The 18,811-nt window shown below is 37.5% G+C and overlaps 1 protein-coding gene across 1 annotated transcript in view; it reads right to left on the reverse strand.

Annotated features, from left to right (window-relative positions):
* TECPR2 (tectonin beta-propeller repeat containing 2) overlaps positions 1-18,811 on the reverse strand; it is a gene marked incomplete in the record, with an annotated part of 1,535,154 nt that overhangs the window by 1,214,576 nt on the left and 301,767 nt on the right.

Below are 18,811 nucleotides of genomic sequence, written 5' to 3' on the forward strand. Positions count from 1 at the left end.
AAAAAAAGCACAACATAAAATGAGTGATATTTTGACAAAAAATTCAACTGCGACTATAAAAGTGTAACAAAGATGCATCTGCAAATTCACTACTGCTGCTACTACCACCACGAGAAATAAAAATAACTCAGTAGTGCGCCATATGCTCACTCACCCCTATCAAACTGCTCCCGACCAATTTTTGACAAATTCAATTGCACACGTACACTAAAAACGGGTTTCCTATTTAGAAGATTAACCATATATGCACATCCATAAATAATCTGCAAGACAAACTTATAAAGCCAGTAACTATTATGCTTGTAATGAATAGACAATCCCTTCTATTTGTTCCGTAATCTAAACCAGGATGTAGATATTTAGTGCAGTATGGAGACATTTGCACAGTAAACATATTTGTTTATTTATAGTTGGGGTAAAAAGTACCTGTAGATGTTCGAAGATCCACATTGCTGCAGTCCTAACACTTGGGTAGTCCGCTGTCCCAGTCGGCCCGAATACCAAAGTATATGGCTGACGTCGGTCAAGGCGCATTTGTCTGACATCAGGACGTCAGGGTACAAATGCGCATGACCGACGTCATATCCTCAGTCTTTTCTTGCCCCAGATGTCAGAAGACCCTAAAAAGATAAGGCCAAAACCAAAAAACACCAAACACTCCTGTACTTAATATATGTACAATATATACAAATTTACAAAAATAGAACCCCACCCACACAACCACCCCTAAACACAGAGGGGAAGGAGGGAGGGTAAACTGGACTGCAGCAATGTGGATCTTCGAACATCTACATTTATGGTAGGTACAAAACTGTACTATGTTCTTCATCTCACATTGCTGCAGTCCTAACACTTGGGTAGAATCCCAAAGCAGAGGTAAGGGAGGAGGCTAAACTATAATGAAGCAGGAGCTGCCAAAATGCCCTGCAACACAGCAGTGGCAAAACCAGCCCTGGATTTAGAATAGAGAGGAAGGTGGTAATGCTTGGAGAAAGTATGCACTGAACTCCAAGTAGCTGCCTCCAAAATATCCATAGTTGCTACCCCTTAGAAATGCTGTTGAAGTGGCAGTAGCCCTAGTGGAATGAGGCCTAATCCCAGCTGGAATGTCCTTGCCATGATGGGAATAACAGAATGCAATGCAAAACCCAATCCACTTAGATATAGTTTGTTTTGACACAGGCTTGCCCTGAGAACTCAAAGCAAAAGAAACAAACAACTGCTGAGACTGCCTAAAATCCCTAGTCCTGCTTAAATAATAACGCAACTGCCTGTGTACATCTAAAGTGTGCAAAATCTTTTCCCCTATTTTGGGGATCTGCATAAAAAGTAGGCAAATGAATAGTTTGGTTTAAAGCCACACTAGAAACCACCTTAGGCATAAAGGAAGGATTAGTGCGTGAGGATACCCTATCCTTATGGAAAATCAAAAAGGCTCAACCGCCATAAGGGCCTGCAATTCAGAAACCCTTCTTGCAGAAGTAATGGCCAACAAAAAGCAGTCTTCCATGACAAGTATTTCAATTCAGCAGTAGCCGAGGCTCAAAAGGTTGTAGAGTAAGTTTCTCCAACACAAAATTGAGGTCCCAAGCAGGAGTAGGAGCTCTCATTGGGGTCTTATATTCTTTGCCCCTCTAAGAAATTGCTTGAACAAAGGATGAGAAAACAATGGTGGGTCACAATCATAGTCAGCTGAAATTGCTGCAGCATGAATCTTAATGGAAGAGAAAGACAAACCTTTGTCCAATAATTCAGTAAGATATTGAAGAGCCACACTCAAATTAGGCTCAGAAACATCCAAATCCTTTGCTGCACTCCAAAATAAAAATCTCTTCCATTTTTCTGCATACACTTTACGTGTACTAGGTCTTCTGGCTTCCATAATCACATTCAAAACTTGTTGAGGAAGTTGAGACCTACTGTGGTTCAAAACAGAATATGCCAGGCTGTTAGATGAAGAGAGTGAAGCTTGACATTGAGTAGATGACCTTCCCTCTGAGACAAAAGGTGTGGAATTAAAGATAAAGGCCATGGAGGCTTCCTTACCAGATTCCTCAGTAATGGGTACCAGTGTTGCCGAGGCCAATCTGGAGCTATCAAAATCATCCTTGGCTTGTCTTATCTGACCTTTAGGAATACCTTTGGGAGGAGAGGCAGAGGTGGAAAGGCATACACATGAAGATTTTCCCAACTGAACGAAAGAGCATCCACTTTCCAAGCTGTGTGATGAAACCTTTCTGCAAAACTTTGGCAGCTGGTGGTTTAGTGGAGAAGCGAACAGATCTATGTCTGGAGTTCCCCATGACACTGTCAATTTTAGAAATACATGAAGATCCAGTTTCCACTGTGGGATCCATGATTTGCCTGCTTAACACATCTGCTAAGGAGTTCTGTGCTCCTGGCAGAAACCTTGCCTGAAGATTTAGCTGCAAGCTGGCGCAGTCTCCCACAAAATCATTGCTTGCCTGCATAGAGGATAAGAATGTGTTCCCCTTGCTTGTTGATGTACCACATGACAGTTGTGTTGTCTGTTAGAATCAACACCTGCCCTGGAAGAAGTAACTCCTTGAAAGCCATTAATGCAAACTGGACTGCTAACATCTCCTTCATGTTGATATGTAGATGCTGTAGTCTGGCAGGCCACTTGTCTTGTATCCACTTTCCATTCAGATGAGCTCCCCAAGCTATGTCTGAGGCATCTGTCGTTAGAATCTGACTCGCCTCTGGCGGGTCACAGAGAGTCCCTTGTTTAGGTGACATTCCTGAGCCCACCACAAAAATTCCTTTTTGAATGCAAGGTATTATTGGAATGACAGTGTCCAAATCCTGGCAGTGCTGTGTCCATACATTTTCAGATACCATTGCAGCTTCCTCATATGCAGTTTGGCATTGGGAAGCACCAGAATACAAGATGCCATGAACCCTAAGGCTTGAAGGACTGTCCTTGCAGTCAGCCCGGACTGATGAGATAGTTGATGGAAGTAAAGGGAAAGATTCTTTTGTTTGTCCGGGGTTAAAAAGGCCATCTGGGCTGCTGTATTCAGTCTCACACCCAGAAAGCACATGTCTTGAGAGGGTACTAGACTGGACTTTATTTCGTTCACAGAATATCCCAGGCATCTTAGCACTGCTATCACATATTCCAGATGCTGAAGAAGCTCCTTTTCTTGAGCCAGAATCAGACAGTCGTCCAAGTAAGGATAGATTTGTATTCCTTTTAGCCTGAAGAAAGCTATGACTGGAGCCAGAACTTTTGTGAATACTCTGGGCGCAGATAAGCCAAAGGGCAATGCAGAGAACTGATAATGGGAATTCCCAGCTCGAAACGCAGATACGTCCTGCAACTGAGTCTGATAGGCACATGAAGGTAAGCCCCCTTGAGATCTAAAGTTACCATCCAGTGATCTTTGCCCAGCAGAGGTAAAAGCTGTTGTAACGCTAACATTTTGAACTTGGGAATGTCCAGATAAGTGTTGAGTTAATCAATCTCCAGTTACTTTGGTCTAGACGCATAAATCTAGCCTTCTGATTGCTGTACGATTGTTTACCCTTCTTGTTGATTCCTCCTTTGGAGTATGGAAATCTGAAGATGATATACCAAAATCCTTAGTGCCATCCTTTGCCTGGCAGCAGAGGGTAAAACGCCCCGTTGTGAACCGTTGGCCAACCTATTTGTAGTTAACTTAAGAAGGATATGTCCCAGACTAATGGGGGACCTGTATTCTACCGGAATTAAACAATAACAGTTGCTTAAAAGTATTCTCCAATCATTTTGTGCTTATATTACTGTCTTGATTATGCTATGAATTCTCTTCAATTTATGCTTATCACCAGACTAAACATGAAAATGGCCCGATGGAATAGTGTTTGACCCTAGTTAAATGAAAATTAAAGTCCTTCAAATTAAGGCACAGCAATCCATCACAGAATATCAAAGACACTGACTACCAAACCTAACAACTGTACAGGAATTATGACCCAGGCTTAGAATGGGTCCGATCCTAAATATCTGACTGAAGGTTCACACAATCTAAAAACTTGTTCTGTGCAGGACTTAACTAAGATGCCGTGTCTAGATACAAGGTCAAGAGACACTGAAGAGATGCCAAGGGGATCCAATTGCTCTACAGACTCTTGTAAGTCATTATCATCAACCCCCCTTTTCCAATTTTTCTACATCGGTTTGGGGTGTTGTGTTAACTGTCCCCATCTTTCTCAATTCCACACCCCTGCCTTTTTCAACACAAGCCTGACTGCCGCAGATCATCTTTCACACAATCCATCCACCTCTCTGAAGAATAGCCTTTGTTTCCTTTTACCTTCTTCCTCTGTCTGTCCCAAATCTTCTTCACCCAATTGTCTTCTGCTTTTCTGCACATGAGCCCAAACCACTCTAATCTGTTCTCTTTGATCTTTTCTGCAATGGGAGCTACTTTGGCTTGTGCTCTTGTGTCACCATTGTCTGTCCCAGTGCGTATCCTACCACCCTTCTCATGCAGTTAATTTCCATCACCTCTAGCTTTCTCATCTGCTCTCCCCAATGTCTTTATTGCCCAGGTTTCTATACCAGATAATAGTGCAGGTCCCACCACCACACTATTTTATACACCTTACACTTCAGCTTCTTTAAAGTTCTGTCATATATTATACCTAACACACTAACAGTTGGCTGCAGCCCCTCTGATTCTAGCTTTGACCTCTTCAATCAACCACCCCTCCCAGATACTAGAAACTATTATAGTGTTCTACTATCTTCCCTTCTATCTCAATTCTCAGCTCCTTCTGATTTCATAAATTTGCTGCCATTACCACTGTCTTATCTGTATTTAGTTTCATCCCATGTGCCTTCAGTTTTGCATTCTATTCCCCTATCCTTTGCTGAAGTTCTTGTTCACAGTCTACTTGTAATGCCACATCGTTTGCATACAGCAGCTTTGTTGATCTGTCCCCTCCGACCTGCGAGTCTTCTACATAAATATGGTAAACAGCTCTGGAAATATTCAGGAAAAGGAGGAAAGGACTTCTAGAGCTGCTACAAATGAAAACACCTATGATAGCAAGCAGAAAAGATGGTGAGTTATGAAAAACAGCTGACAAAACTAAACATTTTTACAATGAGGGAAAAATAGGATATTATATGGGTGCACAGTATGAAGAGGGGACATCCTGATGAAGTGGAATGCAAAATGAAGTTACACAGAGGATTGATGGGGTGGACAACGTTTAATGCATCAGAATTTTTTCACTTTAGAAAAGAAGATGGTGGGTCTTCTAACTGAATTGTGGAGTGTAATGTGGAGCAATAATAATAATCAACCAAAAGCTAAAAGGGAGTGTTGAGTAAATGGAAGAAGAAAGGAGGAAAGAGACATTGCAACAGAAACTAAGATTTGTGGGTTTCTGCTAATATGTGCATGCTTTGAAGACAGCTTTATAAAACATATTTATAAATTGTTTTAGTCAGTCATTCAAAATATCAAATAATTTCAAGGCATAGAGACAAAAATAATCCGAAAGTTACTGCATTACAAAACAGGAGACAATAAATATAAACATAGTTACCTTGATTTTTCTTCCTCTTCTTTTTAACTTTAATAGACTGCACAACAAGTTTCTGATTGAACTCTTCATCGCTAATCATGCTGAATCTCTGTGATGATGGCACACTGTCAGTTGAAATTTCTGTTGAGGTCTTGTCCACAGTACTTGACTGGAACCACTATCGCAAGACCAGAATTGCTCCGACTCCTGGATTCGCTGGCTGCTGCAGGAAAGCATTTTCTTGTCTCAGAGTCACCCATGTTACATTTTGTGTCTTCCCTTTCTACTACTATTTTCTCTGATTCAGTTACTGTATTCTGACTGTTAACTGATAATAATGGAACACCAGCATCATCTCTACCACAGAACTTCCTGTGGCAGATTCAGGCAAACTGGTATTGTTCTTATTTTCTGGGCAGTTTCCACAAAAGCAGTAGACATCACAGGTGAAGAAGCCGCAGCAAGTGGACTCCATACTCTTGGACTAGTGTCTGCAACCACAGAGAAGAGAATTACAACACTAAACAGTTCACTCCACACTTTAGGCATTCTTTAGTCCTCAGACTATCCCAGTTAGCATGCACCACTCAATTAATTTTGTAATTCATAATACCCTGACTGGTGACTTCAACCCAGTACACTCAATTTGATTTAACTTATCAAATGGAGGGAATCGGTCTGCATCAAAAATAGGACATAGTCTTAGTTATACTGTCTATCCATTTATCATTTGTTGATTAGATTAGTCCCACTAGGCTAGTAGACTATTCAGGGAAGACCCAAGATGATGTTTATACTACTAGGGAAAACTTAACACAAGACTTTGGAGAACCTCCCCTTTTCTTTCGGTAAGTACCACGGGATCTCTGGCATCCACCTGAGCTATCACCAACTCAAGCAGATGGGGCCTCGATTTAACATCTCATCTGAAGGATGACACTCGGGTCAAGGTAAATTTAAAACTGAGTGATTCATGTAATTAATTTCATCTGCAGTCATGCAAGAATTTGTAAATATAAACAAAAGTATAATGGAATGAATGAAATAAAAAAAAATATTCTTAAAAAAAAAGCACAACATAAAATGAGTGATATTTTGACAAAAAATTCAACTGCGACTATAAAAGTGTAACAAAGATGCATCTGCAAATTCACTACTGCTGCTACTACCACCACGAGAAATAAAAAGAACTCAGTAGTGCGCCATATGCTCACTCACCCCTATCAAACTGCTCCCGACCAATTTTTGACAAATTCAATTGCACACGTACACTAAAAACGGGTTTCCTATTTAGAAGATTAACCATATATGCACATCCATAAATAATCTGCAAGACAAACTTATAAAGCCAGTAACTATTATGCTTGTAATGGATAGAAAATCCCTTCTATTTGTTCCGTAATCTAAACCAGGATGTAGATATTTAGTGCAGTATGGAGACATTTGCACAGTAAACATATTTGTTTACTTATAGTTGGGGTAAAACTGCACAGACATAATGACCTTATTCAAGCTGAAGTATTAGCAAACAAATCACCAAAATTAATTTGAAATGTTCAGATATATATTACTCGATAAACTAATGTTCTTGTTGCTGTCTTTTGGCTTTTCCAGATTAGGGGTCGCCACAGCGGAACTCCGGTCCGCTAATGACTGGCAGTAGATTGTCACGGTGCCGAGTTGCCATCTCGACGCCCAACCTTCAACGAAGGCACGCCCATTCACGCATGTCTTTCAGAACGCAACTCGACCCGCGGGGAGGACATGCAGACTCCACACAGAAGGCACTCCCCGCATACTAGCTGAGAATCTAATGGGAGAACCTCTTGCTGTGAGGCAACAATGCCACTGCTGCACCACCGCAGATGATAAACTAATGTATCACAACAATTTGACATTAAGAACTAAGCGATCACACGTTGTCATTGAACAAAGGAGTTTCCCTAGGACTTGTCAAAGGAACACACCTAATGGGCACAACTGGTCAAAAAATTAAATATAAGCATTTTTTGCATGGGACAAGCCCTCCCACGGGCATTATACACACACACACACACACACACACACACACACACACACACACACACACACACACACACACACACACACACACACACACACACAAATGATGGTTGTACAAATACATGAAAGGAGAAATATCCCAAAAGAAAAAAACTCACTACCAGCACACAAAAGAACCATACAGCAGTGTTCCTCCAATGCTCAGAGTTTAACTTCACCAACTGTTTTCAATAACTAGGTTGCTCGTTCAGTTTGCCCTCTATAAGCAGCATAAGAGCCACAAACAAGTTAAACACAAACTTATTATAAGACACGCAATTAAAATGAAACAAAGCAGATGACCATGGAAATTGTGTGTAATACAGATTCTGGATTGATTTTAGATAAGAAAAATACAATTTTTTAAATTTAAATGGTATTGCAACTCATCTAGTTTAATGAATTTTCAGCAATTAAATATTTTGTAGGACTTCTGCCTTGTACCTGCCAACCAGCAACCCTTATCCTCAACTGGATATATCACTGTCCAAGGGATACAGTCATCCAGGCAGTCTGTGACAGCGGCTTGTGCTCTCACCAGCATCCCAGCAATAAGCATTTTTTTTTCTTTTGTGACCTCCTCCCTTCCCTTAGTGAGCACCTGCATCACCACAAGAGCCTCCTCTGTCCATACATGTGTACTTCCCCACATTTATTGAAAAGCAGAGACCACAGTCTGTCTTCCTAGCAGCAGCAGTTCTACAAATCTTGATGGAACTCCACTCTCCAGCTGAGATCCTGGTCATCAGCGGACCATTACAAAACAGTCAGGTACCACCATCACTCTTAGTATGGGTTTGTTCATCCTCCCCACCTTTCCCATCAAGCACCAGAGTCACAAGTTAAACTCTAACCACTTGGGTTGAAGTCCACAAGTTTATTCCTTCTATATCACCATCACAAGCTGTTCAGCAGTATCCGAAACCATTAAATTAAATGTTGCAACCAATATTTAAAATTTGCTTGAGTTTTGTTTTATATTTACAAATGAGAATATCATTAGTCAATTATCTTATTTTCTAAGTGCACTTAATTTTGTGTGTGTGTGTGTGCTTAACATAATAAAGTGGGTACACTAACAGGTAAACTTTTGCATAACTTAAGTGTTCTATTTCTGAAAAGTTCAATAAATGCAAATCTTGTTTTCTGAAAAATACTTAAATAGGTGAAAGTGCCTGAAATGATGCATGTATGTGTGTATGTGGTATTGATCTACATGAAACTCTGTAGCATGATCAAATATCAGTATGAGCAGTTACATCCAAGGACTTTTGAGGTAGTGATTGTTCAAATTGTTAGGTTTATTCCCATAAAAGTGCAGATAAGATGCTTCTTGTGTTCTACGGTGTGAGAACCAAGTTTACAGCACTGCATATTATCCATAGCTAATATATATATATATATATATATATATATATATATATATATATATATACACACATACATACACACACACACACACACACACACACACACACACACACATACATATTTAGTAAGTTGACTTATCAGGAACTGATTGAATGTATTCAATCCATTGCCTTCTGATGAAATGATAGTTCAAGGAATTGTAAGAAAAACTTCTGTATGTTTACATATGATATGAAGAGAAATAGTTTGCTGAAAAAAATGGAATGTTGCCAAGAACATTTCTGAAGATTTTATCAGAGGACCTTTGCTTAATATAAATTCCAAGTTCACACCAACAGGGAAGAAGGGGGTAAAGACCCTTTCAAGTTCATCAAGATGGTCTTTTCAATGTGTGTATACACACACTGTAGACATAATATATGTATTCCTGTATACATACAAACAAAAAAATGTAATCATGGTATAGCATCAGACTAGGTATAGAATGAATTGTGCATGCACATTTAAGTTATAACTAGCAAATTGTGAATGATGTACTACTTATAATGGTTGTTCACTAGTACAATGTAAACCTAAAAATGGGAAAAAAAAACACTTCAATTGAAATTATGGCTTTATTAGTTATGACACCATTTTTTTAATGTTTACACATTTATCTGGTTCAGTTATGAACTTAGACTAAACCACTTTTGTGTGGTTTGAGCAGGGATTAACTCATCCAAATAACAGGTTCCAAGGGAAGAAGTCTTCAGAGCCGGGTACCACAAAGGATTTTTATTAGAAAAAATATACAAACGTTAAGCGCTTTAGTCCAACACACAACAGGACTTCATCAGAACAATCCACCCAAGCCTAAAGCACCTTTTTGTATTCTTCCAGTTAACACCCATAGCCCCTCATGGCATTCACCCACTTTTTGGTCCTCCTTAACTTAGTGAGTCACAAATTAAAAATAAATGGGCAGTATTAGAAAGTGCAAGGTGTAATTAACAAAATTATACTAAGACTGTTAATCTCAAATGTTCTGCTGGGGAGAAACTAAATAATGATTTTCCATCATCATTCATATTTTCATATTTGCATTCATATTTTCAAACAGAGACCTACATGTTATTGAGGGTCATAGAGTGAAATACCTTGGTGGGAAAAATAGGAGTGCTAAGTCAATGTGCAATTACAGTACACTATACTGGAGACACTGGTAGTTTGCCAGTAATTATGAAAATATGAAATACTTCCAATATGTACTTAATATTTCTAAAACCAGGTGACTTACAAAATACTGCATGGCATCAGATGAAACCTTACATGATGCTGAAGAAAACTGCAATTGATATTTACACTCTAAGTTGCACATCTTGAGGGAAATCAGAGAAAATAAACATAATTCTTCATATTTCTGTAAATACCTTAGTACACATGTACATCGAAAGGAACATTTTGCTTTCAAGTGAAAGCTTATGTCCAGCAAACAAAAGTAAATTGACAAAATACATCTAGGTTATACAGTTTCTAAGATATGACAATTTGTGAAACATTACACAAAAATATTCTGGTTTTGTGGATGTGGATGTAAAGACGGTCATTGAACTGATTGTTAAAAATGCAAAGAAGACTTTTTATTGATAACGTTGCTGTTTATTCTATTTTAATAGCCATTATTATTCACAAAATATTTGGATTTCTTGTGTTATGCTTTTAGTTGATTTCCCAGAAAATGCGTTGGAATGTAACAATGTGTGTAGGCTACTAGGGGCATGATGTTCCACATTGTATAGGTGTTAATGAGTTAAACATAATAGGTAAGAATGAAAAAATTGGGGAACTTGGCTAACTTTCTTTTTCCTGTTTTCTGTTTTTTCTTCCTCCTCCTGATATTTTGTATCTGCAAACCAACTCCACAGTTTGATGAAAAAAGCCACAGCCGGAAATACGGAACCACCGATTTTAATACTTATTTAAATGCTAAAAATAAAAATACGTTTTTCGTCCCACTTTCATGTAGGACTTCTTCAGAAAACACACAATGGTAAAATTCAAACACTTGCATTTATACAAAACTGTTTAAAAATGGTTTAAAAAGCACGTCAAACATCCATTATGAAATCCCGTTCCTTTTAAAGGAACATGCCGCTAATAACCTTGAAAGACTTTACTAATTTCCCATGTAAATGTGTATATATCATTAAACCCTATTTATAGCCATCATGTCTACATATTATGTATATAAAATGTATACATATATATATAAAAAAAATATATATATATACACACATTTCACTCTCATCTTATACATGCATCTATCCACACTTATACACAATGGGCCATACTGCAGAGACCGATAACATCTAACCCGATAACTTTTAGATTTCATATCTCATATACAAGTCACTACTCCTTATGAAACCAATCTTATACCACCAAAATCCAACATTTATTGTCAATATGTTCCACTTTAACCTAACTTAAATGTACTCCACAGTTTGTTAGCACTTTCGTTCGCTCACAATGAAGGAACTTCTTCAGACAACACAATACATTACTTGACAATTTAAATACCATAGTTAATTATGCCATCATAACCACTCCCAAGAACCGTTCCAACCCCCTGAAAAACATTTAAATAGACATACACAATGCATAAAAAAGAATAAAAATATATATACATTTAAATACACATATTAAAAATTCTCTACCTAAAAGTCATGTGTATTTACATAAATATCTTCCCCTCATCCTTACAACTTTTTATCTGATTGAAGCTTTTAATTTTAAGACACATTTTAATGAGCATGCATCATTTAGGCCAGGGAAGGCAAAGGCATTAGTCTTCAATTGCCAAAATAACTCCCTCTCCTCAAGTCTTAATGACAAAGGTCCCCCCCTAGGGCTAACATCCACTTTTTCTAAAAACAATGCTCTAGCAAGATATACATTGGAACAGGCTGATCATTATTTCCACTACATTATTATAGTAATTTAGAAAGTGGTTACATTTACATTTTTGGGTTTTTCTTTTCTTCATCAATAAAATAGTTTAGGCCTGGAACCACAGTATTCTTTCAACATTATGACACAATAAGGCACTAACATTTCTCTAGTGACCTGATATATGCTGACATTGTTACTATAAAGGTCCTCATAGAATGTCAAAGATACATATCAAATGCTACGCAGAATACAGCCAAGTGAAAATGATTTTTCAATATGTTATGCTAAAGTAAGGCTCAGGTTGCTTGATTCCAGAAACACATTTGACTCATGTAAAGTTAGGGATTCCAAACATGCTGCAGATGTAACTACTACAGTTAAAGAATATCTACAGGCGGAAATCACTTTTTAAGGTTATAACCCAGAAGCATTTTAAGGACAAAGAATAAAAAGCTTTACTAAATTAATTCTCATGTATATGCCATGTACTGTACAACTAGACTTTACTATGTTACTCTCGTATACATGAATAAAATTTCATGTTATTTTATTACAGCAAGAGACAAAACTCTGTTCAGAACTTGCTCAATAAGACTTCAAAGTACAGTGCGAATTACAATCCAGCACCTTTTAGCCTACGAGATCCATTTCGGTACCTACATCTGCGAAAGACAAGTTTACTTTCAAACATCTGTTAATCACTACTAATAACGACACAAACTAGACACCTTTTATATCACTGAAAGGTATATATACAGTAAATCCACAGAAAATAATATTTTGAAAAGGGAATTTATTTAGAGATTGAATTAATCATTAATGAATTATCTAAATGTCATAACGCTTGTAAATCGGTCTAAGAAAGCATTTTTTAAAGAAAAAAGAAAACATCAAGCTGAGGGTTATAAATTTCAATTAAACTGAGGAAATTTACAGTTGAAATTGTACATATATTTACATGGTATTACATATTTTCCAGAATGAAAACATTCTGATTATTACAAAGTTATTTTCATTAGAGGCAAAGATTGAGACATTTTATGTCGAGTGGATGAACAGTCACATTATTTGGCAAGGATTACAGCTAAGAAAGAATCAGCAAAAACTCTAATCAAAGATGGTTACATCTATACGAATATGGCAGGTATAACAGATGCCTCTCATTCAGTATATTTGAGGTAAACTGGATTATATAAACTACTCGGGAATAAGCTGGTAGTTTTCCTTGGGGTATAAGATACTATAAAATCCCTGAATAATATGGATAAACTTAAGCAGCATTTTACAAAAAGAAATTGTGAAAAACAAAACTCCTGGTCCAGATGGGTTTACTGCGGTTTTATAAATAGCTTACAGTTACTATTTTGCAAAAGCTATACAACTACATCCAGACTAATGATTGCAGAAGAGTATCTTGACTGAAAATTTTTTATGTAACCTGAACTATATTCTTGATCCAGCTAATTACAGATAAAGTACATTACTGTAACTTTGTTACTATGACTGTACACATTTTTCAAACAGAATTAAACAAGATAAATTAGAAAAATACTATGCCTTTTCAGGCAGGTGTTGCTCAAAAAAAGGTAAACCCAAGATCATGTCAGTAAATTAGAAATGGTTATTGTTAAAGAAAAGCTTAAAGAATAATTTTTGAATTTTAGTTGATGCATCAAAAATATGTGATCGTGTACATCATAAAGTTATGAACAGTTTAAATGCTCTGAATTGTTGAACAACGATGCAAAATGTGCATGATTCAACTACAATTCTGTTTACAAATGAAGTGAGTTCAAAAAAGACGTAAATTAACAGTGTCACTAGCTAGGGTTAGAAATTATACTTCACACGTGCATGTGTATTTAATTGGAAGCTTTGAGACCTATCCAATAACTATACCAGATCATGCACTGGTAAAAACTTAAGACAAAGATGCATGGTCATGACATAAAACTGACTTATTAGTGTTTCCCCTATTTATTTGTTAGAGTGGGGAATTTAAGGAATGGGATGTGGATACAATTTTAAAGTAGCTGGGGAAGACGGAAATTACTTCAGAAAGGATAGCTACTAAATGGGATAAAATGAACTTTAAACATATGGCAGAAATAAGAGAAGGAGATGGGAAAGTATCAAATGAATTATTTAGTAGGGTTATCAAATGTTAAAGTGTTGCAGAAGAGGGGCACATGCAAAGTCTTCAAGAAAAAAATGGGAATATCTTGACAATATCCAGGAATTTAGAAAAGTTGCTGTTAAGTAACTATTTTGATAACTCTAGAGGAAAAAAAAAACACAGAATGATGACAGAGTAAAAACAGTTTTTGCCAAGCTTACGCAGCCTATGACAAGAAAATAACCACAGATCCTAGTGAGATTTTGAACATTTTATGAAAATATTTGTAAAGCAGAGGAATAGGGGAAACCAAGAAAATGCACAAATAAAAAATATTCATGGAGGGCCAAGTTATGCCAAGGTTATAGGGAGGTAAATAAAAACCAGTGATGTATAATCAATCAACAGGAATCAGGAACAAATAGTATTCCTGCGTCAGTTTGGAAATTAGGAGAGATGAGAGTGACAATGATATGGAAGGTTATGTTCACCACTATTTTAAAGGGAGCAGTAACTACCAGGATCTTAGAAGAAAGCAGTGGTGATGGCATTACTGCAACAGGGTAAAGACCCATCAAATCTGACTTCATATTAATCCATTTTAATATATAAAATATTACCTTAAAGAATGACAAATATGTTACAAATACTGATGGATATGAATCAATGTGGGTTTTTTGGATGAGGGACAAACATTTAAGTACACCCAAAGAACAATGATGATCCAGAGGGAAGGAGAATTTAAGAAAATACTGTGGTTATTAAGGGGTCTTGATGCACAGCAAGCATTCAATAGAGTCAGCAAAAATTTTATGATTAGGTCAATGGTAGCATCTGTATTGCATGACAAAATAACATGGCTAATCAAGACATATAAAGGGGGTCAGAGGCAAAAATGAAAGTGGAAGGGTTCCTCCTGTGTTTGAACAGCTAGGTAAAGATATCCTTTGTCCCCTCTTTTGTTTGCTTTACATTTAGCGCCATTAGCACAGAAATAATGGATTCACAAATCCAATTGTGTAACTGGTGTGATAATCAAGAAAAGCTAGCCTTATTTGCAGATGCATTGTACTTGATAAAGCCAGAAAGTGATATTTCTGAATTGTGGAACATTTTAACAGTTTTACATCTTTTCAGGATATAAATAAATGAAGATAAAACAAAAGTTATAGCTGAAACTATGGACCCACAAACAAATTAGCTTAGCAATACCCCTACTTATGAAGACAAGATGACGAAGTATTCGGGTATACATGTTATAAAATATTCTGTTACATCACCTAAGGATATTCTGCAATAAAGCTATACAGCAGATAATACAAATAATTAAGAAACTGGAAGCTCTTGAATAAGAAGTGTAAGATAAAAGCAGTGAAAATGTTTTTATTCCCCTTAATGTTAAAAACATGCCTGACCTATACGTGTACATATCATCCTGAGAAGATGTTGTTGACAATTAAAAATCAGAACAATCTGGTGGGGCATTAAGTTAGATAACTTGATTTGCTCCACATCTCAAGGTAGTTTATGATTACCTGATTTGAAGGGGTACTTTAAAGCTACTCACTTAAGGCTCACATAAGTAATTCAAACAGAAAGTTATAAAATCAAAGTGAAAAAGGATGATAATGTAATGAGAAATGAATAACAGAGATAGAGAAACAAGGATTTTGGATACAGGTCCTTAAGGAAAACAACCACCAAACAGAATACTATATTAATAAAGTAGCACAAAGTATTTTCCAAAAACTAAGCCAGCATGGGAATGGTGAAGAGATTTTAGCAAGACGGCTGTCAGCAGGTAGGGGGTATAGAAAATAGGCATTTGGAACCAATGTACTGGGGAGTAAATTCTTTTGAAGGGAAAGGTAATTAAGGAGTGTGATGAGGCTAAAAGGAGTTTGGACTGCAGCTTAGAGATTGCCTTCTCTACTAGAAATAGCTAAAGTACATACAAAGAGAATGGGATACATTTTTGATAGAGTCCAGCACAGAAGATGCAGTTAAATATGGACAACTAGTACACAGTGTGTATAAATCATTGCATTATGACTATAAGAATCACATCAGGGAAGGTCAGAAAAGACAGAAAAGAAACTAGAAAGTCAAATTACAAAAAAACTGTAGGAAAAATCTGTAAAGCTCCAAAGTATGAAAGAAAGTCTAGAAAGGCTAGGATTTTAATATGGTATTTTTATACCCCAGGGTAGACTAACATTTGCAAATCTATCTGAAAATAATAATCTATAGACATAATGAGGAAAGGACTTTGGAATTTATTTTGCGAATGTAGAAAACTGAACAGAAATGTTAGGGAACAAACTGTAGTAACTAATAAAATTACTTTATCTGGAATACAGGGATTGGAATTGCCTAGATAAACTAAGGTCTTATTATGTGTAATGCTACCAGCAGCCAAAAAAGCAATTGCAAGAAAATGTAAATCAATATCTTAAAAAAAAAAAAAAAAAAAAAAAAAAAAAAAAACTGGAGATGGGATTTTTAGAAAAATGAAGGAACAAATTTCAAACATGCAGGTTAATGCATAGGGGAAGAGTGAAGTTTATAGGAAAAGCAGGAACTGAACAATTTCAATAATACTGGGAGTGAAAGAGCATTGCTAAAAGATAAGCATATGTTATCCAACAATAATTTATTTTTATTTATTTTTTGAATTACGTTTGCTTACCAGGAAGGTCAGACTGGGTTAAGACCCCTTTTTCAGTAGAGTTCTGGGGAGGAAAGCTCCAGTGAAACATTTTTTATCAACTGATTACAGATAAGAAAAATATAAAGGTAGAGTGAAATCACAGGAAAGACGTTCATTTACGCACAAAAACAGAAGTTATGTACTTACATAACTTGGCATCTGCGTTGTCCTATTTCACTATGCATCACTAATGGGCCTTTGGATAGGTCCCAGAATCCGACTCGGCCATTTCTTCCAAACATATGATCTCAGCCTCAAACTCTTTACACTCCCATAATGCCTCTTTCCTCTTCAAACCATCAGATCAAGGTTACTGTCCCTTTCTGATCATTATCCAAAAATAGAGCTAGATAGTACAGAAAATGGCCAACAGAAGCCCAAACTAGAAATGAGTAGGTTCCCTCAGCCAGAGGGAAGGTGGGATGTGATGCATAGTGAAACAGGACAAGACAACTGTCAAGTTATGGTAAGTACATAACTTCTAATCTGATGATGTCCATTTCACTATGCATCATGAATGGGTCAGTGTCCCCAGCAACATAAAACCCTGAGAGGATCCTATGGAAGGATATGCCTGAGCACCGCAGAACCAATGGATGCTCTGTTCCTAGAAACAATGTCCAGTTTGTAGTGAAATACAAAAAGTGTGAGCTGTGCACCAAATAGCTGCAGTGCAAATTTCATGAATTGCAGTTCTTGCAGAAAAGGTGGATGAAATAGACATGGACCTGGCAGAGTGAGCCCTCACTTAATGGGAAGTTGTCTTCTTTGCTGGCCATAAGTTGTAGTAATACAATTCACAATCCATTTAGCCAAGGTAATTTTAGAACGGAGAAAAAGCAATGAACAGATGGTCCAATTTCCTGAGATTTCTAGTTCTGTATAGGCAAAAACATACTAGAGTGATTAGGAAAAAATACGGGTAGGTGAATAGTCCGATTGATATTTGACTCTGAAGTTACTTTCGGGATGAAAGAGGAATTAGTTCTGAGAGAGACTATCTCTGAAGAAAGCTATATATAGTGGTCGAGAAGACAGGGCTTGCAAATCTGACACCCTTCTGGCTGAAGTAATGGCTACCAGAAAAGCAGTCTTCCATGACAAAAATTTTAAGACACATGAGCCAGCAGGTTCAAAAGGTTTTTGGGTCAGCCCTTAATCACTAAAGTGAGATACCAAGAGGGAGAAGGATCCTTAATCAGAGGCTCAAGGTGAAAAATACCTTTCATAAAGGCTCGACATAACTTAGACATGGAAAGAGAAAGGAAAAACAAGCATCCTTCCCCACATGGAAGTTGGAGATAGGGGCAAGCTGCAACTTGATGGTGGAAAAACTAGTTTTGAACTGGAAGAGTGAAGGAAGAGTCATCAAGAAGTCAGGGGCTGGAGCAGAAAATGGGTCGATAGATCTCTGTAAAGCCAAAATAGAAAATCTCTTCCATTTGCTACATTCTGCTTTCTTGATGGAAGACTTCTGAGGAGCAAAAATGATTTTGTGGACCGGTGAAGCTAGCTTGGATTTTTATAAGATCACTGGAAGTGGAGAAACCAAGTGGTTAGTTTAAGGGATGGTAAATTTAGGATCTGACATTCCAACGAGTGAGATTTCAAATCCTGTGTGGGATCCAGTGCCCATGGAGGATACTTGCAATGAGATCGCAGGAAGGGGAACCATACCTGACGAGGCCAGTAAGGGACAATGAGGATTAGATTGCTCGTTTACCTGTTGTTTTTTTGAAGAACTTTTGTATGAGGGGGATAGGTAGATAAACAGAGGAGACCCAAGGGCCTATTGTGGACTACAGCATACCTGGGTGACTCCCCCAAAGGAGGGATCAGAGCGAAATACCTGCTGCACTTGTTTAGGGGAGAGGCAAAAAGGTTGCAGCACGGCTGGCCCCAACGGCTGAATATCTGCTCTACTACTGACTGGTTCAGGGGCCACTCATCTGCGGAGTCTGTCCACAAGAATGGTGGATTCCCCTGGGATATGTGTTGCGATGAGAAAGTGGTTTAAAGAAATCACCTATTCCCAAACCCTTACAGCACCTCTGCACAATGGGTAAGAACAAGTTCCCCCC

Source organism: Protopterus annectens, chromosome 6.part0 (assembly GCF_019279795.1).
Source record: "Protopterus annectens isolate FY-2018-M chromosome 6.part0, PAN1.0, whole genome shotgun sequence".
NCBI lineage: Eukaryota > Metazoa > Chordata > Ceratodontiformes > Protopteridae > Protopterus > Protopterus annectens.